Genomic DNA, 26,571 nt, shown 5'->3' on the forward strand with positions numbered 1-26,571 from the left:
CTTCTTCTTTTCTTTTCTTTTCTTTTTTTTTTTTTTTTTTTTTTTTACAATTTTCTCAACTTTAATGGACCAGTATCCTGGGAACATCATTCCAGTAATTTCAAGATATAGAAACCTTGGAATATTCTGCTCTAACCCTTCAAGGTTACATCAGAATCTATAATGCAGCCTCCTGCTTGTCTCATACGGTACATGATCACAGAGTTCAGCTTTTCATCCTCTTCACTACACAGATAAGAGATATAAACCTATTTAGGGCAAAGTGAATTATCCAAGGATACAAATCCTTTGAATTCCCCATAAAAGCCCACTCACTCACAGGCTAAGTACAGAATGCAGAGGCCTCTTCTTAGGACCTTTCAAGTCAGGAGCAAAAGCCTCCTTGGAGAGATATTATGCTGATATTGACCACCATGGATACTGTTAGTAGCTAATCAGGTGTTTAATTCTTGATTTTTGAGCTACCCATAGGCCTATAATGTAGTTGCTTTGTTATTCGTCCTTCTTTTGTGCTTTTGTTCATATCTATTTCAGAGTCAGTCACAGCAAGTAGAGAGTTTAAAATTTATCAATCTGGTCCCTTCTTGGAACAAGAGTGGCAGGGGTGAGGCAACGTGTTAGCTTCCTGGGAGACACAGGGCTGCATGACATAGAGGTGGATACCTGGAGACAATTAGGATTCTGTTATGCAGAGAGAAGTGGGGAGTAGATGTGACCAATCATATCTACAGCAGAGAAAAAAATGGAAAACTTGAAACTTGTAGCCAGAGGATCGGGATAAATGGCAAGTGTTCATGAGCCTAATATTAATTCAGGAGATGACTAGATGTTGGTTCAAGGAATCAAAGACTAAGATGCTGACTGAATCCTACAGAACATCAAGGTGAGGGGAAAGGCGGCCAGTGTAGACACCAAAGTAGCAAAGGCGTTGCCTGGCACACTTGTGGAGACCAAAAGGAGTCAACTTCCCTAACAGATGGTCAATGTTGACAAAATGAGACTCTTAAAAATTGATGCCTGATAGATCCTGTATCAGCAAAAAGGAGAAAAGTATACTTGGTTTTAAAGATGGATCCACACTCCTGTGCGGTGGAAATATACAGACGGCTACATGCTTAAACCTCTCTTAGACAATTTAGACTTTCAAAGAGACAGACAAACAAATGGACAAATGGTCTTTGAGAACTTAACTTGAGATTTTGTGTATTTGGGGCACTATTCTCCACTTCAGAGCTGAATGGACCTTTGAAATCCCAGTACCTACTGGCTAGTGTGAAGCACAGGTGTTGAGAGGCTTGTATTTGGGAGCCATTTTTCTTTTGAGGTAGAACAGAAGTTTGAATAAAATCCAGCCTGAGTCAGCTTCTAAACAAGGATGAAATTCAAGTTTACAAAGCTTAATTGCAAGCCTGAAGCAGCTTATTTATATATTTTTAACACTTGCCTTAAAAAGAAACGTTGGTCTAGAACTTCATACAATGCTGAGTTGAATACTCAGCAAAAGCAAACTTAAACTGCTTCAAAATTTTTCCTCCAACCAGGGTTGGCAGCAGACCTGTGATGACAGTCCACTAAATAGAGCACCGTGTTGTAGGACAGGAATCCTGAGGATCCCCTCTCTGCCTGGGTATTAAGGAACTCTTCACCTTGGACAAGTCACTTCACTTCTCTAGGTCAGAAAGGGACTAGCACATTACATGGAATGCCTAAGGCACAAAAACATGGTAATTGCTGTTTTCATCTGACTTTAGGGTTGAGGAATTTGAGCATGGTTAAGCCACTTGTCCCCCGTCAAATACTGAGTCAGTAGGCAGGGAATGGCCTACATGTCTCTTTACTCTCAGGCTGAGACTCTCTCTCCTCTACTGCTTTCCAGTGTGGTGGTAAATTGGGCTGTGTCTAATGAAAGAGCTATCACTATTAGTGCTGCTCACAAATATGCGCTTTTGACTCTGAAGCTCCCACCAGTTGGTCCTAGCATCCAGGTAGGTTTAACCCATGGGCCCCACTTGCATCTCTCAAGCACAGTCTACAAGCAAGCACAGGCCATAAGGAATCATTCCCAGCAATAAGCAAATACCTTCTCTAACCCTGAACATGTTCAGAAGAGCATCACTTGGATTAGTGAATTAAATGCACTCGTCCAAATGATTGTACTGATTTTCCATTATATAATAAGTGGAAGTCTCAGAGTCATGGGGGTGTTACTTTGCAAAGATAGCTATAACTTTCTAAAGGAAATTTCAGAGATAAGAGAGAAGATTGCGACATAAAAGACTTTTCGTTCTTTGGCTGTTGGAAAGCTTCTGACATATTACTAGACACAGCATGGATGTGCTCAGGTCAGTGATAATATAGAAAGAGGAAACTGGCTCACAGACCTAGGGTTCCCCAGGGAAATTTCCTCTAGAGCAGTTTATTAAGATGGTCTGTTGAACAGGGTTCCTGGGAAGGCCCTGTCCTGTCTTGAGACTTCAGTTATATTAAGAAGCTCGTACTATATATGATAATCATTCATTTTCTTTTCACGTAGAATACGTTTTACACATACTGTAGTGTTGAAAGAGATATAGTCAAGACCTCAGAAGGTTATTGTTCAGGATTAGGACAATTCTAATTTCATTCATTGAGTGAACACTCAGCCTATTAGGTTCCTGTGGAGACGTTAATCATGATAGCATGGCCTGTGTGCTGCCACAGCCCTGGGATCCTGAGAAGATCCTCCGTGGGTCAGACCCTGCCTGCTTCTGGTTTCTGTCTCCCTCCTCTCCACACACTTAGGGGTCAACTGACGCTTCTGACAGGCTTAGTATTGCCTCCGCGGGAGTTAAGTTTTTTAACCCAAACCAGCTCAGCACTGTGCTTCAGTGCACACTGGTCTCGCCCTGGCCTCACCTCTGCATCCAAAGAATGGGTTTCAGCCTTCAGTCCTAGAAATGACATTTCTTTGGGTTTTGCTTACCTGGAAACTCAGAACCTTCTGCTTTTCTCCTGCTGTTCTCTATCCCCCCAGTAGCTGAGGGTCAGGGCAGAGGAGTCAAAAGAGGCCTGCGTTCTGGTCTTTGCTTTGTGTTTATTAGCTGAATGACATTAGGCAGATTTGTTTGTATAAGTCTTGATTGTTCACCTATAAAGTGGGGCTAATAATAAAACCTATCTCAAAGAATTTGTATCAGGACGAAATGAGATACGGCAGTAACGTGTTTAGTACAGAGCCAAGTACGTAAAAACTATTCGATAAATGTAAGCAATTCATAATATCAATAAAATGTAGAGAAATTTAGCAATTCTACTGATCTCTGCTTTATTTATGCATGAGTCTTTTTTCTCAAACAGGGTTGTAATTTTTTTTTTTTTTTTTAAGTCAGGGGCTATGTTTAAAAGGATTTTCATATTCCTCCAGAATTGAACCACCTGGTGGGGTTTAATAGAGTTTTTGATTGATTTGAAATCAGCACAAGGTATACAATATCTTATTACAGAACTCAGATTGAAATTTTGTACATGCATGCTGAGAAAATGCAGAATAAGTGAATCTTCAGAAAGCAGGAATTGTGAGCCCACTCAGTGAGAGCACCATTATGTATGTACTGTCATAATCCCAGAGTGTGCCGGCCACAAGGAATAAGACTAGACCATCATTTGGCTCTTAGTTACTGAACACTCTCTGTAAGGCCTTGCAGTGAAATTGAGTGTAAGCAGTCAGATATAGTGTTCAGGAAGAATTGCTCAGTGTATGGACAAAGTATTTTTCAACATGGTTTAAGTAAAACCTCATGTCTCATCATCTTTGACTCTTAATTAATAATTAGACTACATAGCAATTGTATAACCCTAACTGATATAGCTTTTCTCTACGAGATACTAGGAAACTGCTATCAGGGAAGACATTTCCTACAAATAAAAAAAAGAGGTACTGAAAGCAACACACATCAATCACCAGCAGCAGAAAACAACTGTTTTGTTTTTCATGTGTGTGGAAGGGTTTTGTTCAAACACAATGTTAATAACATAGATTTTATTAACAATTTGTTGTTTAATTAATAAACATAGATTTATGAAATCCTTTCTTTCATGAATGAACTATGGCAGACTTGAAACACATGGATTGTATTTCTGAGTGTTGAAATTCAAAAGGCAGGGAGAAGTCCCAGGAACAGATTCTCAAAAATAATCACAATTTTTACGGGTTTGGAGATTTATACCGACATTTTTTCTTAATATTGTGTTTCATTCATGGATAAAGCAACAGACTGTCTTCAACCACCATTGCCTTCACTATTAATTATAAAAAGTGAAAAATGAATTTTTTCCCAGAGTTCTCTTAATTTTGATTATTTGTTCTATTATTTCCCATACATCTGTCACAGCCCCTTTTTATGATAACTTTATATTGTATTTCTTGCAAACACTGTACAGTTTCTAGAATCAGGTAAAAGTCTTAACTTTAAAAAAAAAACTTAAAAAAAAAAGTTTTGTTAAAAAATTTCTCGTTCTGATAAAGATTAGCAGAGATTAAAACACTGTCTGCTTTGGAATATCAGAACTGGTTATCTAAAAGTTTTGCAGACATGATTCTTTCAAAGTGATGTGCTTTGTGGTGTTGGAAAGTATTGGTGTCATGACCAGACAGTATTTAATGATACGAAGGAAGAAAAGCCCAGGCCACTCAGATTGGTGATTAGCCACCTGGTAAGGGATGAAATATGAAGAAGGGTACTTCAGAAAGTTTGTGGAAAAATGGAATTAAAAGATGATTTGAATCTTTCTGTGAACTTTTTGAAGACCCCTTGTATAGTTTTATCCCCTTATCCATGGTTTTGTTTTCCATGATTTCAGTAACCCAAAGTCAACCATGATCCAAAAATATTAAATAGAAAATTTCAGAAGTAAACAATTCGTAAGTTTTATATTGTGCACCATTCTGAGTAGCATGATAAAATCTCTCGCTTCGTCCTCCCCCAGGACATGAACCATCCCTTTGTCCAGCACATCTATGCTATATACATTACCTGCCTTTTAGTCATCAACATTGTCTGCTCCTGACATCCAACCATCAACATCATGATGGCGCCATGATACAGGATCACCTGAAGCTGATGACCTCCTGATGTGTGCTCAGAAGGTCGGTAGTAGCCTAAGGCTATGTCACAATGCCCTTAATGCATGAGCTCGGACACATCACTTCACTTTTCTGAATGTGTTAACCTTACCTGGGCCTTGAGAAAAATAACATTTGCCTTATCTACCTTGCTGTGAAAGTCAGCTGATGTGAAAATTTGATGAAAAGTAAAGTATTGTGTAACTTTCTTCACCTGACTAGTCCTTTAAGTATCATTCAACAGAGTTGACCCTCATTTTCTCTTAGTGTTAATGGCGCTCACTCTCTGGTTTTTCTCCACCACTTTGACTTTCTAAAAAATTTTTACGTCCACTTTGCTGCGAGTTGGTCCTTTCCTATCAGACTATCTCAGTCTGGATTTCCGAGAAAGCAGATAAAAGACTGCAGGCAGATAGTTCATTTGGACAGTGAAGGGCAGGGGGAGATAAATAGGCAAAGAGGGAAAACCAATGCAAAAATGAGTTGGCCACTATTTGGGGCAGTTGGTCCCAGATCCTGGTGGAGCTTTTGAGGACCCTTTGAATGTATCTCAGAACTGTCTGCCTGCGGATGAGAAGAGGAAGCATTCATCCATCCCCACTTGATCTCCCATTGATGATCCCATGGGCAATAGCTGCTCTTCAGTTCCAAATTACACATGCGTGAGTGCTGTGTCCCAGACAGCCCACAGAAGAAGTTCCACCGTGGGCTGAGGAGAGGCTTTGTCAGTTTGCAACTGTGCGAAGGTTGTAGATGAGTGTGTGGAATTAGTACCAAAACAGTGGCTGAATTTACAGGGAGTTCAAGTGGATTAAAGTGGTGCAAAATAGGTGCAAATATACAGACATCTGAACTTTGAAATTACTAGGCTCTCTTCTCTCTTAATATGTCATATCCTTCCTCAGTGGTCAGATCTATTTTTATGGTTGAAATGATCAACTATAAGCTTGTAATTCCCAAATGTGTATTAACTCAGATCACATTTCCGAATTCCATATTCATTTATTCTGTTCTCTACATAGCATCAACTTTACAATATTTCAAGTAATACACAGTTCTACATGTGTAAACCTAACCCTTGATCTTTCCCTACAAGTCTTCTTTCCCTAGTCTCCAGCAACCTAGTAAGTAAATAGTACATCCAATTGCTTAAGCAAATACATTACTTACCTACTGCTTCATAACAAATTACCACAAAATAAAGTGGTTTAAAATAGCAAAATTGTCATCTCACAGCTTGGGTGGATAAAGAGTTCAGAAACAGCTTAGCTTGGTGGTTCTGGCTCCAGGTGTCTCATGAGGTTGTGGCCAAGATGTTCGTGGGGGCTACAGTCATCTGAAGGCTTGACCGGGGCTGGAAGATTTGCTTCCAAGCCAGCCCACTCCACTGGATTTTTTCAAGAGGCCTCAGTTCCTCCATGGCTGTTGGCAGGAGTCCTCAGTGATCTGCCACATGGATCAGTTTATAGGGATTCTTTCCCCAGAGCAAGTATTCCAAGAGGGAGAGAGCAAGACAGAAGCTACAATGTCTTTAATGGCCTTGCCTTGGAAGTCACACATCATCACTTCCATCACATTCTGTTTATCACATAGACCAACTCTGTTACAGGGAAGGAGCGGATTACACAAGAGTGTGAGAATACCAGGAGGAAGAAAAAACTGGGGGCCATCACGGAAGCTGCTTACCATTGCAAAGAACTTGAGAGTAATCTTCCCAGGTTCACTCTCTCATCAAGTTCTTTTGGTTTACCTCCAACATATAGCTCAAATCTGCCCTCTTCTCTTTATCTTCACTGCTACATCTCTAATCAAATCCACCATAATATCTTGCTTGCACTGTAGTCTTCTAACTGGGTTTCCTTGTGTCTCCTCTTGCTTCTCTTTAATCCATTCTACAGAAAGTAGCCAGAGTGATGTTTTGAAAATATAACACATTATTTCATTCTCCAGACTCTACAATCATGCCACATCTGCCTTAGAATAAAATCCAAACCTATTAGTCAGGCAAGTGGGATTTAGATTTGAATTTAGTTCTGACTCCTGCCCATCTCTTTGACATCATCTGTCATTGCTCTCCCCTAAATCTTTATGATGCAGATCCCTGTCTCCCTCGCCACACACACACAACACACACACACACACACACACACACACACACACACACACACACACACACACACACACACACACACACACACACTCTTCACCAGTCACCATCACACCCACTCTCTTTCTTTCACTAACTTTGATCAATTTTCAAGAATCAGATTAAATTTTAGGGAGACCTTTCCTAGCTCCCCTCTTCAAATGGTGCTTCATCCTCTTATTCTCTGGCTCTGTACTTACTCTGTTTATGACTCATTGATATTCACCATCAAAAATAATGTTGTGTGCTTGTTTGTTTGATACCTGTCCCAGTGGGCAGAGACCATATCTATATTGCTTACACATGTCCATCCACTGGCATGCACAATACCTGACATAGCATAGTTATTAATTAAACAGCTGTTGAATAAATAAATGTTATATCAAAGCAAGTCTTTCTGTTGTCATAGTTGAAACAAAAAATGTTTCTGTCTCTCTGTGTCAAAAATTCCCACAAGTTATGAACGACTGTTTATCAAAGAATGAAGAAGAATTCTACTAAAGGAAATAAAATATGGGTCATCGTCCGTGTTTCCGTAAACTTAATGGAACAAGATACAGGCAACCAGAAAGATACCAAACACAAACAGAGAGAAACAAACAAAAAATTATTTCAAATGAGGCCAACAGAGCACATGAAGGAGGTTGTTGTAAGTGAAAATGCCAACATAGAGTTGCAATATAGTTCAGGAGTTCAAGTCAAACTGAAAAATAAATGACATTACATGCAATGTTTTGCTTTCTAGGCCATTAATCTACTGACAGTGACAAAAACATGAAGATAAAGCTAACATCTTTAAAAAATCCATTGTTCATATGGTGTATCTTGAGCATGATTAATCAAATGCAATCATTTTATGCAAAACAATACTTTTTCTCTTTTTATTCCTAATGTTATCAAGCTGGAGCTTATTATACACAGAAAAACTGAACTGTTCACACATGATCTTCACATGATAGGCCACTACTTCTTCAAATGAGAGCACATCAAACCTTTACCAAGTTACAGCTTTTTGGAATTATTTCCCATCCCCTATCATCATTATTTGCCTTTCACCCACAAACACTCATTTTCAGCATCATATAACTGACACATTTTTCAGGAAAACCAGTAAGTGATTTTTTTTTTTAATTCATTGTGTAAAAACCAATGGCATTGAAATATTTTCTCCTTTCTCCTCTCTTTCTCTATCCTCTGTGTCCTTTTTTCTCCACTTCTTTCCCTTTTAACCATACATACATCAACCTGGGATATTGTAATAAATTTAATTATCGTTTTTCAAATTCATCCCTGTACAAATGGTTATTTCTATAAACATTTAACAAACCTAGTTGATGAAGGGAGGAAATGAACTGCTTTAAACCTATGAAGGGCCAGTTATAACTGTTTCATATATATATATATATATATATATATATATAATTAAAAGAGATTTCTCCTTCAAATGCTGAAGTGAGAACTAAAGCCTCATTGAGAAAATGAACTTGCAGCATTTCTTCTATGATTTCTCTTAGCTTAAAGAAGCAAATTTTTTTAAAAATTACCTTTCCATGGTCAGTTGAGACCTAACTCCTTGGAATGAACATATAATTTCTTAGAAGGTGATGAAAGAAACAGTAAAAAGAAAATGAATTTCAGCACTTGGTCATATAAAACATCTCTGGAAGCTCTCACTACATCTGCAAAGCTGATCTGGCCTAATGAGCTAGTAAATGTTTCCTTAAGTAAAGGGAAATATTTTTTTTTAAACCCTGTCTGCCATTTAAATTGAGTTACAAATACCTTATAGCAATAGGTTGGTGTTCCGAAACAACTTTTTTATGCATTGCAGAATCATTGATTGAGAACTTAAAAAATATGAAAGAGGAATTGTTGATAGAATACACATGTTACTATGGTGATATTTTTGGAGCATACAGTTTGCCAGGAACATGGTGTAATTCTGGCTAATTTCAGCTCAAATTAAATGCTGTTGTGACAAAACAGATATGTCTCTAGGTCACATCAGTGTGATTTGCACTGGGAAATTAGATTACTCTTCATTGGAAACATCATTTACAAGGCATGACCACACAGCTTCATAAATCTTTCTGATTTAAGAAATGGAAAATGTGCTCTTGTAATGTAATCATTATTAATAAGTGTTCTACATTCTCAGGATACCAGTTTGTAATTAGGAAACATGCCAAAATTTCACCCTTCTAACTACTACTCCAACAAGTCCCTATCAGAGTTCCAACTATTGGCTGACAAGGTGAGCAGGCCTCACAGAGAACAAGCAGAGATGGATCCTGGACCATAGCTTTCCTGGAGCAGGTGTGCACAAGACAGCAGATTTCAGTGTGAAACCCCAGCCATCTCCTCAGATTCCCTCCTCAGAAACTTTTATTTCATAGGGTACCTTAGGATAGATTCTATAGGATTTTGTGTAATTCGATGTCTTTGTGTGGATTTGCAAGAGGCATTTTGGAGATGGGTTTATTGTTTCTGTACTGTGGAGTCAGGAAAACAGCTGGTCTCACTATGTGACATTTGGTGTTTGTGGGTAGCTAGGAACTAACTCAAATGCACATTACTTGATGTCCATAGATGTTCAGAACATCCAGGTGTTAGGAAGGAGGTAGAACAACGTTTTACTTGAATGATATTTTTGGTTATTTTCTCAATCAATATAGGCTTTTTAGGTTGTTCCTAGCATTTCTCAAATGTAGACTAACGCAGTACTTTCCAACCCTTTTCAGATGGAACACACAGAAAATGATAATATTTGTACAGCGCATTGGGATAGATGGAAGAAGTTGCTTGAGGCAGAAGCTGACCTTCTGAAGTCTCCAGGCCCAACCTGTTGCTGTGAGGACTGAGCTGGTGAATATCCTGGAACACCTGTAACCTATGACACGTGAATGAGCCATGGGTGCAGAGTGGAAGCTCAAGCTATTCAATCTGTTCCTTTGTCTTTCCCACAGGAGGCCTGCAGCTATTTCCTCTGAGTCATTCTAGATCACCTGTACCAATTTAAATTGCACAGCCCAGAACTGTATCCAATGTTATGATATAACGTGATAAGTTTGTTTAGATATTTACTTTTTAGTTTCTACAAACTATAGCTCTAGTTTCAGTGTCATGTTTCTTTAAATGGAAACCACAAGAACCAATCAAATAACAATAGAAGTACGTTTTAATTCAGTTTCTTATCAACTATAATCTCTGAATTTTTTTTATTAGGTATATCCCAAAAATAATTTCTCAGGAGCCAATAAACATTAGATACATTTTTAAGGTCTAAATTTGGGGAATGTATTAAATCTCTATAAAAGTAAGGTCAACCATCAATTAGATATTTGACATCCAAAATATAACTTCAATATGCAAACAACTGACTTTATTTTTCTGAATAGAAGAAAAACTATTTGTAACCACAATTTTTTATTTATTCTGAAGTTTGATATACCTCATATCACTAAGGATGAAGGATACTTTATTAAACTTTATTTTCTATAATATGTGAGTAACATATGCTGTCTTGCTGTCTTTCTCTCTTTGACATACATACACACACACACACACATTGGAAATGTGTCTAGATTCTGAACATCTGTGTACATGTACTCATATGTGTATATACAGCACACATACAGCACACACACACTTACATGTATATACCCTTAATGGAAAAATATTCTCTAAACAAAATTTGTGAAAACAAGAACTCTAACTATATGTTTCACATAGGTTGGAATTTTCAAGTTGTAGTTTATTTTATTTTAAATATTATTTTCTTCCTTTAGCATTTGTCTCCATAGATTCAAATGGGATTTAGTACTTTATTTTCTTTAGAATAGTCAGTTCCATGGCTTTCATCTCCTGAACAATGTTGAAACCAACTCATAAAAACAGTTTTACACAAAAGCGAAAAAAGCAGACCCTGTTTTCCAGAGTCTTATAGACAGATTCATTTTTTCGCCCAAAGCACTTTTATCTACAAGTGCCTAGACCAGGTAGTTGAAAACTCACTGTAAAGTCTCAGGTCTAAGAAATTACAACCGAAAATGTTAACATTGGAAAACTCTTAGAAGTTAACTTGTTTAACACCATGATTTAAAAAGAAACCTTAGAGATTAACTTGTTTAGCCTCATCATTTAAAAAAAGAGGAAACTAACATAAAAAAATTAAATGATTTTCCCTTCCAGCTAATCAGTGGCAGAACTGGGACAGGAACTTAGGTATTCTGCCTTCCTACTTAGTGCTTTTGCTGGTGTACCTGCTATTTCTCATCAACTGGAAGAAAAAGGATTAAATGAAATAAATAGACTCAGGAAAATTACAACTTAGTCTTTCACTTACATATTTTCTTCCTAAATGATCCTCTCATAAGAAAGATATTAGCCATATTTGTATATTCTTTTATCTGAGTAAATAAATAGTATTTTGCAACAAATATTTGTTGCAAAAATACACCAAAGAAGTCCAATATCAAAAGTTTGTTATTTTGGCTTGTGTAGGACGACAGGACATAGAATTTGTATCTTGAAAAAGCTGTGGAAGTTCTCATAATCTTTAAAAATTTTTTTAAACAATTTAAACTATGGTCTATGCTCTTTTTGAAATTCTCTCCTCCTTTTGGATTCCTGGGTCACTAAAACTCTTAGGTCTACCCTCTTACCCTTTTGCTGGATCCATTTCTCATCTCACTTACAAATGAGACCTCATGAGCTCTCCACAGGTTCTTCATTTACACTTACATTTTAGGAGGCCCCATGTCCTATATGATAAAGCATACGTGCCACTTTCTACGTGCCATTCCTTTCCCCTCCAACTTCAGTCAGTGGCTTCCTATTGTTTCCCAGAACAAATACAAATGCCCTAGTTTGGCTTTCAAAATTGGCTTCACTTAATGTATTGAACTGTGTCTCCCACTTCTCCCAATATTGAACTTCCCCCTTCAGCTGGGCCAGTCCTCACCATCCTGAACTGAAATTTCACTTATTTCTGTCTCTTTGTCTTTACTCTTGAGTTTCTGCTCAACGGAAAAGCATACCCTCTCCTATCTCTGTAGACAAGTCTAAGACTTCCCAGACTGCATAGCCTTCATGAAGCGTTTCCAGAGGAAGTTTAACTAAAAAGGGCCCACCATTAAAAATTTCAAAAGCGTCTACACTACCAATGGAGTTAAAGCTATTTTACTCTGCCTCTTCTCATCTAGAACTTTCCCCATTTGCTTCCCCTTGCTTATAGTACACAGTTGGTGGCCATAATGACAATGATAGTTGACAGCTGTACATTAAATATTTATATTCATTTACATTACTTATATATTCATTATTTTAATTGACTTTCACAACACCTCTCTGAGGTTGTTAGGGAAATTATTATTGCATTTATAGATAAGGCAACTGAAAATCAGAGAAGTTAAATTACTATTAAATGGAAAGGCTGGTATTTTATTTTGCCAAGTGTAACATTAAAAACAAGCCTACTCTCTCGTATCTTCCTTATTTCCTAAATGAAACGACATTTTGCTGCTGGGTAGTGAGATATTTGAAATCAGGGAAAATTTAGCTTTTGCAAAAATTTGCTATGTTTTTTCATTTTTGCCTCATTCTAGAGAAAACTTCATTATAGACCAGAGAAAAGTTTTAGGGCTTTTCTAATCTTATTATTCTTTGACTTATCTAATTTAGGAGACAGATAATTTAAGCCTTTTATACTTTCCTTTATTTATTTGTTTAATTATTATTATTATTATTATTTTGGTGCATATCAACCCAAAAGTAGCTTGTTCTGATCATTCATGCAGAACAGATAGGATTTATAATAGAGTACTCAGAGAAATGCTGTTATATGCTGTCATCAATTTATAACAAGGAGGTAAAGGAGTAGAAAAAAATTCACATGTGTGTATCTCATGATGTTTAGCTTTTGGTTTAATTGAATTCACTAATTTATAGAAGTTGTCCAATCATTAAATGATCACTTCATGTAATAGAAAATATAAGTGCAGTTTAGTTGAAAGAATAGTATGGCCAGAATGATAAATAAATTGGTGTTTATAAAATTCTGGGCATTCAAGATACATCCAATGCACTGCTAACTATAGAAGCAGTGACCTCTTTAAGAGCTCTTGGTTTCATGGTTGTGTGCAGTGTGTGTGGGTGTTGGGTAGAGGAAATGGGGACAGGAGGGCTGTGGGTGAGAACTCTTGGACTCTGACTTCCTCAATAGCTGTGTATTTGACCCTGCCCCATAGTCCCATTCGCATCTAACCCATATAAATACCTGGACATGTATGCCTGGGCTGCTGCCCACACATCCTCTTTGGAGTTTGCCTTAGTCTGTTTTGTGCTGCTACAACAGAATACCACAGGCTGGGTAATTTATAATAAACAGAAGGGCTCATGGTTCTAGAGGCTGAGAAATTCAAGATCAAGGGGACAGCATCCGGTGAGGGCCTTCTTGCTGCATCATCCCTTGGCAGAAAGTGAAAGGGCAAGAGACAATAAGTCAGAGACCAAAAAGGGGGCCAAACTTGGCCTTTTATAAGGACCCACTACATGATAATGGTGTTAATCTATTTATGAGGGCAGAACCCTTGTGGTCTAATCACCTCTCATTAGGCCCCACTTCCCAATATTGGGGATTAAGTTTCTGACACATGCTTTTGGGGGAACACATTCAAACCCTAGCAGAGGTAATCCTTGGGATGAATGTTGAGATTTACAATGTACCAAAAGGTGGACACATCTACTTCACTTTGCTTTTGCTAAAAACTGTCTGCAGACATCTCAGGCCCAACTTAAAGTAATTAAAGATTATTCAGTAAACTCATAATCAGCAAATTAATTTTTGAGAAACCTTTTCTGTGAAATGACTTTTTCTTTACTCAGTATTTACTCTATGATTTTCTTTCTTAAACTGCAGTTTTTCTCAGCTTCCTAAAGCTGTGAAAAAACAGACATATTACAGGAACACACACACAAAAAACTGAAATAAGCAGATGAGATTTTTAGGATTGTGGGTACTCAATTTACTTGAACCTTCAAGGCAAAGAGACATGTAGAACCAACCTTGCACTAGCCAGGGCTTAGCTAGGGATGCCATTGGTTTGATCTACTCAATGACCCCTGACTCACATAGGCATGACTGTGGTGTAGAAATAACACTGAACTGGGAATTGGGAGGCCTAGATTCCGGAACTGGTTCAGTCCCTTTTCCACTTTGCATCCTCAAGTAAAAGGTTAGAAAATAAGACTAGATCATTTCCATTCTCTTTAGCTCTAAAATTCCTTGGATTTTACAATTAGAGCTTTGCTAGGACTCCAGGAGCAATGTACCTCTTATTCAGTTTTAGTCTGGAATCACTAACTTGCTTTGCCCCATCCTTTTGAATCTCAAGCTTCAGTAGCAGTCAATTCTAAGCGTGGCTCGTTCTTGTACTTGGGCTTACTGTGAAGCAGTGGAAATTTTGTGTAAGCCCTTTGACAGACTAAACTGCTGCAGTGACTCAGTTTCTCTGTTTTCCCTTACTCTGTCCACACCAGGGAACTGATACTGATGCAGCATGACTCTGCTTTTTCCAAACCAAACTGTGCCTATCAAAAAGAAGGCATGGCTGTTAGATGACTCTGCCTTTAGCCTAACTAGGAGGATCTTGCACATGAGTGTTGAATGGGGTCATCTTTCTGCCATTTTCCCCTATGACCTCTCTTTGATTCTGCTTATATTTCTCCCTCAGACACAGCAATTGATCACTTTTATATCTTATTGAAGAGATTTGTTGGTATTATTCTTTCGGGTAAAACTGTTTGGTATGTTTGAACTCTCCTCTTTTTTACTTTACTCTTGGTCCTAAACACACACCCATGTACACTTGTTCTTAGGAACAACTTCTTAAGAAAAAGTCTCATTTTTCTCTTAAATTTTCTTGATTACATAAAGTAGAGCATGTATTTGTTGCAATATTTTAAAACTGTATAAAATGGAAATCACAGTCTGTAAAATGGGTGTAATTATGAGAAGCCTAGTTGAGAGTTAAGGTGCCTTCATAGGGTGCTGTAAGATGATGAACTCCATACCAAGGCAAGTATCAGACTTAAAAAAATCCTCTCGGCAAACGATTTGGGGTTTAATATCTTACTGAAATATCCATTACTTAAGTATTTTATGTTGTTTTTTCTTTTTCTTTTTTTAATAACGGAGAATGGAGAGAAATGAGTTGCTAAAAACAAGGCAGGAAAGTTGTTGAAAATGATTCCATGTAGTTATAAACTACGATCATTTTACCCTCTAGTGTTTTTAAGTCCAACCCTTTTTCACATTCCAGGACATTTGTGGTTGCATTTAAGTTCATAAGGATCTAGGACATTTTGCACCACCTTGAAACCTACAACCTATGTGCTTTTAGAGGTGATATGGCTTCACAAATTTATCTTCAGAAAGGGGCCCACCCAAGTAGGCAAATAGCTGTGAATGTAAGTGAACAGCATAGTTTTCTTAAGAAAAAAAAAAAAATCCAGATTTCTATGAAGAATTCTAGAGCCCATTGGCCAGATCCCCCATTAATCTATGTGAATCTGGAAGTTTCCTGGCTTTGGTTTTGAACATCAGCGGTAAGTTTTGGTTTTCTGTTAGTGAGGTATTGATGGTACTTGGCTATCCTCTCCACTCAAATCTGGGGTTTTTGTCCAGCAGATGTTTCCAGTTGTGTTAATGGTGTTGAGTTGTGCGTGGGGTATGACGGTGTAGAAACACAGAGAATAATTTGAGACCTGGACAAACATTGTTGCTTATTGCTTACTATGGGCCAAGTTTGAACTCATGTTTCCAAAGATTCAAACGCTAACACATTAGCTTCTTCTGGAAAATACAGGCTCCAGAAAAATAAATTGTTCTCAAAAGAAAATTCAATCATTTTTGTAAATAAAATCATTACTACACGAGCCCCCGCTCCTTTCAAAAGTGGAAGGATGCTTAATATGTCAAATCTTCAGAATAAAGAAAGCCAGCTCCTTTTGCAGACTGAGGAAAATATGTTCTAATGAGGCAATATCCTCAAAACATAGTCAGTGTAAAGCACACAGTTGAGGGACCTAGTAATGCATCCAGTATCTACAGGGAAGATGAAAAAAAAAAAAATTTTGAGCCAAACGGTATCATATTTCTTCTGGGGTTTTCCTCTTTCCTGGTGTGGATGGGAGCTTGAGGTTTTATCATAAAGGGATAAAATGGCAAGAAATCATCTACTGGCTTGCAGTCATGGAGAAAAGGCATTCACATCTGTTTCTGGTATTCTGTTGAAGAATCTCTCCAGTTGATAATTTGGATTGGAAGCAAATTGTTTTGTTTTCATAGGTCCTTTTCTTCCAAGCTGAGATAAAACAAACCTATCCTGTGGGTCCAATGGTTTGCATTCTAAATTCTTGGTTTACGTGGCACAAAATCCCTCTATTATATTGCTAACACATTATCCATCTCAAAAAGAACAAAGCTGTCTAAGTTGTAGCAAGGTTTATATTGCATAAACTCCCACGACTGACTATGCATTGTGTATGTATGTGTCTTGCATTGTGTGTGTGTGTGCATAAAATTAGAATTCTAATGGATTTCTAATGCAATTCTCTCTTTTAATTTTATATTTGCCTTAGATGTCTTGTAATAGTTACTATTATTTCCTGCTAGGAAGACTCTATCCTAATATTTACCTAACAAGATAAATATAAGGATGCAATCAAATAATTAAAGGTGATAATAAAGTCTCATATGATGAAGTGGGTGGCCTTTTTCTTGCTTGACTTCTGTTACTTGAGGAACATGGAGCATTTTTTTCTTTTTTAATCAATCAGTACAGATGAAAGATGAAGACCTATAACATATATAGGCATGTTTTTTAGTTCAATTTTTTTAAAGAAAGTGTAATTTTATTAATATTATTTTTTATATTCTAGGATGTTTTTGCAGAGCTTTTGGGAGGGAGAGGGAGAGGAGAAAGAGAAAGGAAATGGGATGGAAGAAGGAGGAAGGAGAAGGAGCGGGATTGAGGTCTGTGGCACCCCCTTCATTCCCACAGTGGAGACCAGGGGGCTTGGTTATCACCGGGCTGGGTACAGATGTCAGGAGGGTGTGGCAAAAGCCCTCACCCCCCACCGTCCCAGCTCAGGAACCTGGGGCCCTTTTTGCTGTGGCTTGGTGGTTGTCGCTGGGCTGGTTGCAAGTGTCGGGTGTGTGTGGCCAAAGCCCAAGGCCCCCCACGGCCCCAGCTTGGGAGGGCCTGGGGTGCTTCCTGTGGTGGCTCAGTGGTCATTACTGGACTGGCTGCATGTATCAGGAGCGTGTGGCCAAGGCCCTCATCCCCCACCCTTGGGATTGGTTGAGGGTATCAGGGGGCATTGCTGAGACTCCTGGCCTTCCCCTCTTTCTGGCTTGGTAACCCAGGGGACTTTCAGTCCTTCTAGGTGTTATAGATGTTCTTTGGCGAAATGAGACCTTTGCTAGTTAATGAGACTTTGTCTCTGGTTGTGGGTACTTCATTTTTTCTTTTAGTTCTATGTTGGATTATTTGCTTTTCCCACTATTCAATCTCTGCACTGGAACTAATTTGCTGTCTTTTGCTTACTTCTAAAATGGGGGAACTTCCTGTGGGGACCAGTACTTGAGCTCTGTGGTTGAACTAAATTGCTGCTTTGCTGCTGATTCCCTGGGGAAGGATTTTTGTGCAGCTCAGGGTTTTATGGTTGGCTTTATAGGTATTTCCAGCTCTCATGCAATCTGGTGCACCTGGGTTGTATAGAAACTCTGGTCTGGGCCTGAGTCTTTCCATCAAACTGCTTCCCAAGCAGTTCTATATTCCTGACCAATCTCCTCTGAGTGGTCCTGTGCTGATTGGGAGGCAGGTCAGCTGTTTTTGCTGTACCCCAGTGTTCCCCCAGTGGGCCCACCTCCCCTACCGCCCATGCTGCAAACACTCCCCATGGGATGGGTGGTGCTTCAGTCCCTTGCAATGACTCACCAGCTTCTGAGTGGCTCCTTTTTTTTCAGTTGTTGTGGCTCCTCTCTCCTATGTGGGTCCACGGGAACCCTATTAGTGGTCTTACTTGCCAGGGGCCCACCAAGGCCCTCTTCTCTCCTGTCATCTCCAAGCAACTTCATCTGAAGGGCACAGCTGCAGCTTTTGCTGACTCCTGCTCTGTTTGCTCAGCAGCTCCAGCCTGGATGCAGTTGGGGCTCGAAATGGTCCGAGCAGTTTTTTCTTTCTCTCATCATGGCTTCTCCCAACTTCATGCACTCCATAGGTCCCTCTTCATCTTCCTCTGAGCTCTAGCAGCCCTAGCTTGGCTGTTGTTGGTTTTTTATAGTTGTAAATTGGTTGATTTGTGGGAGAGAGTGATGCTGGGGACCGTCTATTCCACCATCTTGACTGGAAGCTAGTTCAAATTTTTAAGGCAAAAAAAGACAAAAATCACACTCTTTTCACAAAGTAAAAAATATATTAAAAGGGATGAATGAAAAAGTAAATAAAGAAAAAGTGAGAAAAATATGTAAATGCATAAACACAAAAACATGCCAAATGTGGGTGTTTATTAAGCTTGGTGTTAGGCTAAAATGACTGGAGCCAAGTAGAAATAAACTAGGGAGATAACGGGAAGTGGTATTTTTCCAAGAAAGTGTTTTTGGTTTTTTTTTTTAAAGAAAAGCTGTAATACAGGAAGAGGAGGGCAATGTCTTAGATGAAAGATGCTTTAATAAGTGTCTAATTATTTAGAAAAACAATTCATCCTTTCTTTAATTTTACTTCTGCTAGAATTATGCTGTAGTTTCCTTCTGAATAAAGTATAGAATTAAAACATCTTCCAAAATTATTTCAAAATTAAATGAAAGCATCCAATATGGCTTTGATTTCTTCAATTAGATTTTTAAAAGAAATTCAAATTGAGTTAATGGCTACTCTTTTGAAGTGACAGAACTTTTAAAAATCTTTGTAAAGATAATTTTTTGGAAGTTACTCATATAATAAGAGACTGAAAAATGTAAAATTGTATTAGAAAAAAATGTTGTCTTTTTGTCTTTTCCAAAGGCACAGCATTATAAACAAGTAGCGGATTTCCTGTATGGCCTAATGAGACATAAACACAGATAGTAAAAAAGAAATGAACACCAGAACACATTGTTTAAACAAAAACAAAAACACATTATGAAACTGGTGACATTCATAGATCCATTGAGACATATTGTTTGGGATTACTGGGCTTTTTAGTTAAGAATAAATGTTAAATGGCTTGAGCCAGGAGCATCCAGGTTTACTGACTACCATTTTGAAATTATGTACTATCTTATTAGCAGTGTATCTATTCAGTTTGACCTTTCCCCATAATTGTTATCTTTTCTATGTTACATATTTCCCTGGGATACATTCTGTTTCCTATTGCAAGAATTCATCCTACATGTGGAAATAAATATTTTTTCTTTTAAATCTCCTAAACTTTATAGTCTGAAGAACTGAATAGATACAAAACCAGTAAAAAAAAAAAAAAAAAAAAAAGAAAAGAAAATTCTTTTCACCAAGTTTTATGTCAAAAGCCTACTTCTAGGCAGAACTAAGCAAATCTATTTTTTCTAAAAAAAAAGTAAAACAAAATTTTTAAAAACTAACAAAGAAAGTCTTAAATGAACAAAAGAGCTATTACATGGTTTTGTCCAATCCAACATTGTTGGGTTGAAATAAAAGCAAATGGTGTTTTAAACAAACTTTGAAATATTTCTGCCTTTTCCCCCTCCCCATCTCCAACCCATGTGAATTGCTTTATCATTTAATATAGGTATAAAGTTGGTTAATGAGCCTAGAACTTTTAACTAACTGATTATTTTTCATCACTTGGTATTTCAAAGGAAGATACAAATCAAAGACAAAAGCTAGTATCAGGAATATATTGGATAAAAAGGATAAATTCAAAATATGCCCTAGATTTAGTAAAATCATAGAATGCAAGGGCTGGAAATAATCACAAAAGCACAGAGGTGAAAAAGAAATATAAAAATAATTAGAAATTTGTAAATAAAATTAACAGATCAAAGATTTTTTAGAAATAGAGAAGACTTTGGGTAGTAAACAGATACCCTTAAGTCTCAAGTTGTATACCCATCTCTGTGTCTCCTTATTCCTCACACAGTAGGGATCTGGGGGAAGGCAGGAATCAAGTAGGGGTATGATCTCTGCAGTCTCCAAGGCTGTGACCCAAGAGTTATAGCCAAGTGGGTCTCTCCTTCCTAAAGGTCAATCATTAAAGGTCTCAGACAGTGAAGCGACCCATTATAAAAGTCACATTGTATATACTTTATCTTTTGAAAATAATCTTATAATTTAAAAACGTGATGAAACGTATGACAAACATGTTAAAAGAAAACTGCCCGTGGATTCCATCATTGCTACTAAATAGCACTACAATAATTACTAATAAAATCATTTCAAAAGGTTAAAAAGGCAGAGTTAGGGTAATTGTCAATTACCCTAATTACCTGTTCAGACAGTTAATATATTTTTTTTTTTCAAGGAGGGGGAGACAAAACATGTTTTTTCCAGGCCAGTTCTTAATATATGCTGCACCGTCCCATTATTAGGAACAGCTCTGCCCAAAACTTGCCAAACGGCTGCGGTAAGGTTCCCCAGGAGTCTGTGCAGTCTTCTTCCTCACTGGTGCAGTTTACGAGGTTTTCTACACTCATAGCAAGGGGCTCCTTAACTATAAATTCACTTTGTGCAGAGGTGAGGAAAGAATCTGATGTATCAATTATTCCTCATTTAAACCATGACTTAAACCCTAGCTTGGGATTTAACTATCTTTATTTTCTAATTAAAATAGAAAAAGAAAGGGGTGGGGGGTAAGGGGTAACAATAGAGACTACTCTATGCTGACACAGAAACTTTAAATTCTAGTCAGAGGTTTTTTTTTTTTTGTCTTTTTTGTGACCGGCACTCAGCCAGTGAGTGCACCGGCCATTCCTATATAGGATCAGAACCCGCGGCGGGAGCGTCGCTGCGCTCCCAGTGCCACACTCTCCCGAGTGCGAAACGGGCTCGGCCCTAGTCAGAGTTTTTAAGACCCATATTAAAGGATCACCGATGGTTTTAAAGGAAATAATTGCATAGAATCTGATTGAGACATACATAGTTGAGTCTCATTATTAGCCTAAATAATGTAAGAAAACAATTCTCAATAAAATTGGAGCCCACAGCTGTCAGGTATGCTCTGTCAGGCATGAGCAGGTAAAGTCTGCAGAAATCGGTTCTCTCCATGCCTGGTGACAAATGAAGAAGGCTCTAGGTTTGATGTAAATAGTAGCTCCCATGTCTGCTGTGTCTGCAGCTCACAGCTGAGCTTAGTAGTGGAACCGAGTGGAGAACTTGGGAGATACAGGCACAGTGAAAGGCTGGTCACTTGACTTTACCTCCACACCCTGGTACGTACATATTGGATCTGCCTTGTGCACCAGTTCTTCCCATAGCCTGGCCAGCGCCTCCTTCTTCTGCTCTTCCTCCTGTTGCCTGGCCTCCTCCAATTGCTGGACTTTCTGGGCTTCGACCTCAGCCATTCTCTGTTCCACCTCCTGCCGCTCCTTGGCTTTCTTCTCAGTGGCGGCTGAAAAGGTTCCTGGACTAGAGAACCAGAAAGGCCCTCAGCAACTGATTTTTTCTCTTTCTTGGGAACAAAGGGCTCCTGGGGGATGACGGTATTTGGACAAGCATTGAGGCAAACTGCTTCTTTCTGCTGTTTCAGTTTTTCTTGCAGCTGGTACCAAGTCTGTGCCTTCAGAGCACCTCTTTTGTCAGTCTCCAAGTAGAAAGGCTCAATCTGAGTCACTTTCTTTCCCTTTTTCTCTGGCAGGTTAATGGTGTCAAAATGAGGCGAGGTAAGTTCCTCGAATTTGGAACCTCCCCTTTCTAAAATTCTTTTATTTTCTTCTCTTTTCATACTGATATTCTTTCTATCAAGAATCAAAGGAAAAAGGGAATATTTCCACAGTTCTTGTCTCTGGGATCTGGGGCTTAAAAGGCACCGCAAAATGTGGCACAGGTTGAGCTCTTATCTTCTTGGATGGGCATTCGGATTCTGTTCTTCAATCCAAAAGCTGGTGACTTGGGGACTGTGATTGGAAGTACCTTCTTTTCAGGAACACCCACAATATCTTCTAAGATCTTAGTAGGGCAATGTCTGGAATGAAATTCATAGTGGTCATCCTCTGATTTCTTCTTTGACTCTCGATCCTGAATTCTTTTCTCAATTTCCAAATAAAAACCAACAAGCTGGGTGAGTGGTTTCAGGGCAAAGTGGTTTCTTGGGCAAGATGGTTCCGCCTTCAAGAATTCTGGGATCAAGTTCCTGTGCTTTGAATTTGTGTTGCTGCAGTTTCTCAAGCTCCTCAGCCTCCTGATCTACTGCACTTTCACAGGTCACAGGCCTTGTGCACCGTTTGGTTTGCAATATGGGAGTCTGTGGGTCTCTGCTGATCTTGGTCACAGAAGATTTGGAGGGTAACAGGCTAGTATCATCCTGCTTGCTCCGCAAATGATATGTGTTAGGTGTTCATTTATGGAAGGCTTTGACCTGCTGTGCAAGGGGCACATATGTAGAAGCTGTTTCATCAAATGTTCTTTTCTCTCCTTGGGGCAGGTTGAAAGGCTTAATAATGACACATACTTTAGTCACTCGGGCAGGAGACAGAGGGTGCTTTCGGAGTTTAGACGTAAAGTTCACTTCCTTATACTCCACCTGGTTCTTGGGATGCTGTTTGATTCGCTCATCTGTTTGGGAGTGGAAGTCCACTGATTCAGTTGCCCATCTCACTGATTTCTTCCCAGGTTGTCCTGCTCCTGCAAGAGCAAGTTTCTTGAGGTCTTCATTTCTTTTTCCGCATCTCCACCACCTCCTGCTGCATTTTCGTTCTCTTCTCCAACTCTTGTTCCTCAGTACTTTTTAGAACCTTCTGTCTTACAGGTGGTGTACAAGAAACAGTATGACTGCCCTTGGCTTTCTCTGGGCAACATTCATTCTTTTTGAAAGTATTTTGATAAGTACTGCTTTCTTCCCCGTCCTTTGGCTTCTTTTCATTGTGATAGAAACTTTCACTTTTTTGGAGGGTGGAATTTCACTGGTGATTACAGGAGTGGCACATTTCTTAGCTTTCATATTTACATGGTGTTTTTCTTTCTGTTCCAAATCCTTCTGAGCAGAGGAGTCTAACAGATCTTCTCTGAGGCTGGGCTGGAGTAGTTCTTGATAGGGTTCCCTTGACATCGAGGGAAGAATGAGCATTTGATGAAATGGATTGTTCCACAAGATTTTCTTTGTCTGCCTCTTTGTAATAAGTATTGTCAGCTGGTCTCAAAGGTGTAACAATAGCTTGCCTTTTCAAAGATCAGCCTTTCTCAGAGGAGTTTTGCCCTGAAAAAGCCCTCCTGTCCCATTCTTCCCAGGAAACTTATCCTTCAAATTGGCTTTTTCCTCAAACCACGAATCTGTGTTTTAAGTATCATCCTCATTATCCAAAGACATAAAATTGATGAAGTCCGTGGGGGCACCATAGGAATAAGAGATTTTAACTCATGACATTGTCACGCCCTTAGCCAGAAGGGCAGGTTTTTCCCAGTATTTGTATCACTTTTCTCAACAGGTCACCTTCTTGCCTTGCCTCACCTCAGCTCTGACAACCGAGCAGCCATGAACCAGCCACGGGGCTCATTCAGTCCAGAGAGGTCATATTCTTGTAAATTAGCTCTTCTGTTCTCTCATTTATTATTTTAAAAGGTGAAATTCTTAAATATACAAAAATATTTATTAAAATCATATTCTTAGATTTTATAAAAAATAAAATATTATAAAAAAATGGAGGGTATTTTTTAAAAGGGATTTAAGGAAGCCCAAGGAAGAGACCACTCATGCTTTTTTAAAAACTTTTTCTTAGGAGTAATGTTCGTAAAATACATTAAGCAATGTTTCCATCATTTATTCAATAATAATAACAAAGTGATATTTATGAATGTTTTGAAATTATTGAAAATATTTGAAATTTGTTTTAAAATGATGCATGTCAGCAAATTTTCAGTGGAAAGGGCTTATTTACTTTAGTATTATTTTACCTACAGGAGAGAAGTCACTGGCATATTGGCATAAAAGTTTTGGGGTTTTGCAGACCTGAGCTTGAAATCCAGCTGCCTCAATTACTGTTCATATGGGCTTGGGCAAGTTGTTTAAGCTCTTTGAACTTTAGTATTTCTATCTGTCAAATAGGGATAAATAGAATTTTAGGGTGCTGTAATAAAGAGTTAATTTATGTACAATGCCTGGCATTCAATTTATGCAGGTTTTCTTAATTGTCTAAAGATATCTTCTGTTTATTGAATGTTCTATGGATTATATAGAAGAGGGTCAATAAATATGTCAAAGTTATAAGGATATAATTTTAAAGTAAAATGGATGTCTCCATACTAATATTCACTAACTCAACACATTTTAAATATATAAAGATATTATTTTAAAGTAAAAAGAATTTTTTTCTAAAATGATATTAAAAAGCTTTGTCTAATATGCTAGATTTCTCACAATGGATAACTGCATATTCTTATAAACTGAGCATAGAATAATGAAGAATTTTGAACCTGACTTAGGGAAATCACATATTTAGAAGAGTAACACTTTTCCTTCCTCTCTTGAGTTCAATTGTTCCATCTCTTTATTGGTTTTCAGTGTCAGGACCAAGGGTACATTTTAACCATTAAAAAGTGTGAAACATCAAATAAAAATGTAGTAAAACTGCCCTAAACATTGTCAAAGTTTATAACCTGAGTCACTCAGAGGAGGAGAATGAAGATGGGTTTTACAGATTAAAAACAAAACAGAACAAAACAAGAAAACCCATTACCAATCCAATCCAATCTAAATACTTAGGAAATTTCCAGATTATGAAATATTCATGTATTGTAACAATACACTTAGGGTCTGAAACTTAATTTATGAAAATGACTGCACGTAAAAATACACGTAAACTGAATTATTACTGCTCTTCTTGCTGACAGATACATTTAATGGGTTCATATAACTAATGTGGACCCTCTTCACCAGGGGAGAAACTTTCTTCCAGACTTTGTATATAAACAATTCTTCCACAGTGGCAGCTCACTGGAGGCAGCAGCCCTAATTATAGAGATGGTATTCTCTGTTGGGGGTATGCAATACTGTAATTTTTCATCCCTAATTAGGGTAGAGGGAGGGCAATACCACATTTCATAATTCTTTTAAAATCTTTGACTCATACCTAAATTAGCCTGTTGTAAAAAATCCCCACTCCTCTCATTTCTCTGGTAAAAATAATGAAGGTCATAAAAATCATAATAATAATCAGGAGGAGGAGAGCAGGAGAAGAGAGAGAGAAAGAAAGGAGGAGGGAGAAGAAGTGGAAGACAATGAAGAGGAGGAGGAAGGAGGAGGAGGAGACAGAAATGGCCCAGGATCAGCCTACCTGCTCACCTTGAGGATAAAATCTCAAGATCTATGCTGCATGAGAACCGCCTGAGAGTTGTACTTTAGAAAGAAATTTCTGGGTTCCACCCACAGATATTCTGATTCAATATGTCTGAAGCAGAGCCTAGGAACATGCATGGAAACTGTAAGTCCCCAGGTCTGTTGACAGTCTCTTGAGAAATGCTGTTTTGTACGTTTTAGGAAGTAGAAGAGTTGCATCTCAAGCCAGCTTCTGGACACAACCACTGAGCAGCTGTCTGTGGTTCCAGCTCTGCTGAGGGTCACACTCAGTTCCTGACTACGGACCCATCCTGGGCTCTGCCTCCCACCACAGCCTGCTGCCTCCTCCACGTTGCTGCTGGAGCTGTCCACTCAGGCCCCTCCTGCCCACTCTCTTGTCTTTATTCCCTTGCCACTCAAAGTGAATGTAGGAGGGGTGTCAGACTTCAGGGAAGGGCTGGGGTTCACTGTGGGAAACTAATTGATAGGATATAAAAAAACAAAATTGTGTGGTTTGTAAGACTGTCCCAATAACTTCTTTCCAGAGGAAAAGAGCACACATCAGAATTAACCCTCCCTCAGATAGGCAGACCCTTTTCAGACAATCCCTAAAATGTCCTTGGACTTTTCCTTAGGGAGCATCCATATGTCTTCCACAGAAATGTGGCTGCCTGATGAGTCATTTCTCTCCCTCTATCTAGTGCTCCCAAAGACACCATATCTCCAGAGGTACATTCTTAGTTTCTAAAATTGGAATTTAGCAGTATAGACTAGCTGGGAGGTGGGTGGGTGAGGAGGAACAGGGCTTTCAATAGCA

The 26,571-nt window shown here is 38.4% G+C and overlaps 1 pseudogene; it reads right to left on the reverse strand.

Annotated features, from left to right (window-relative positions):
* Window positions 1-21,615: 21,615 nt before the first annotated feature.
* LOC134385795 (targeting protein for Xklp2-like) lies at window positions 21,616-23,846 on the reverse strand (annotated as a pseudogene).
* Window positions 23,847-26,571: the final 2,725 nt, after the last annotated feature.

The sequence above is a fragment of the Cynocephalus volans genome, chromosome 9 (assembly GCF_027409185.1).
Source record: "Cynocephalus volans isolate mCynVol1 chromosome 9, mCynVol1.pri, whole genome shotgun sequence".
In the NCBI taxonomy this organism is placed as follows: Eukaryota; Metazoa; Chordata; class Mammalia; order Dermoptera; family Cynocephalidae; genus Cynocephalus; species Cynocephalus volans.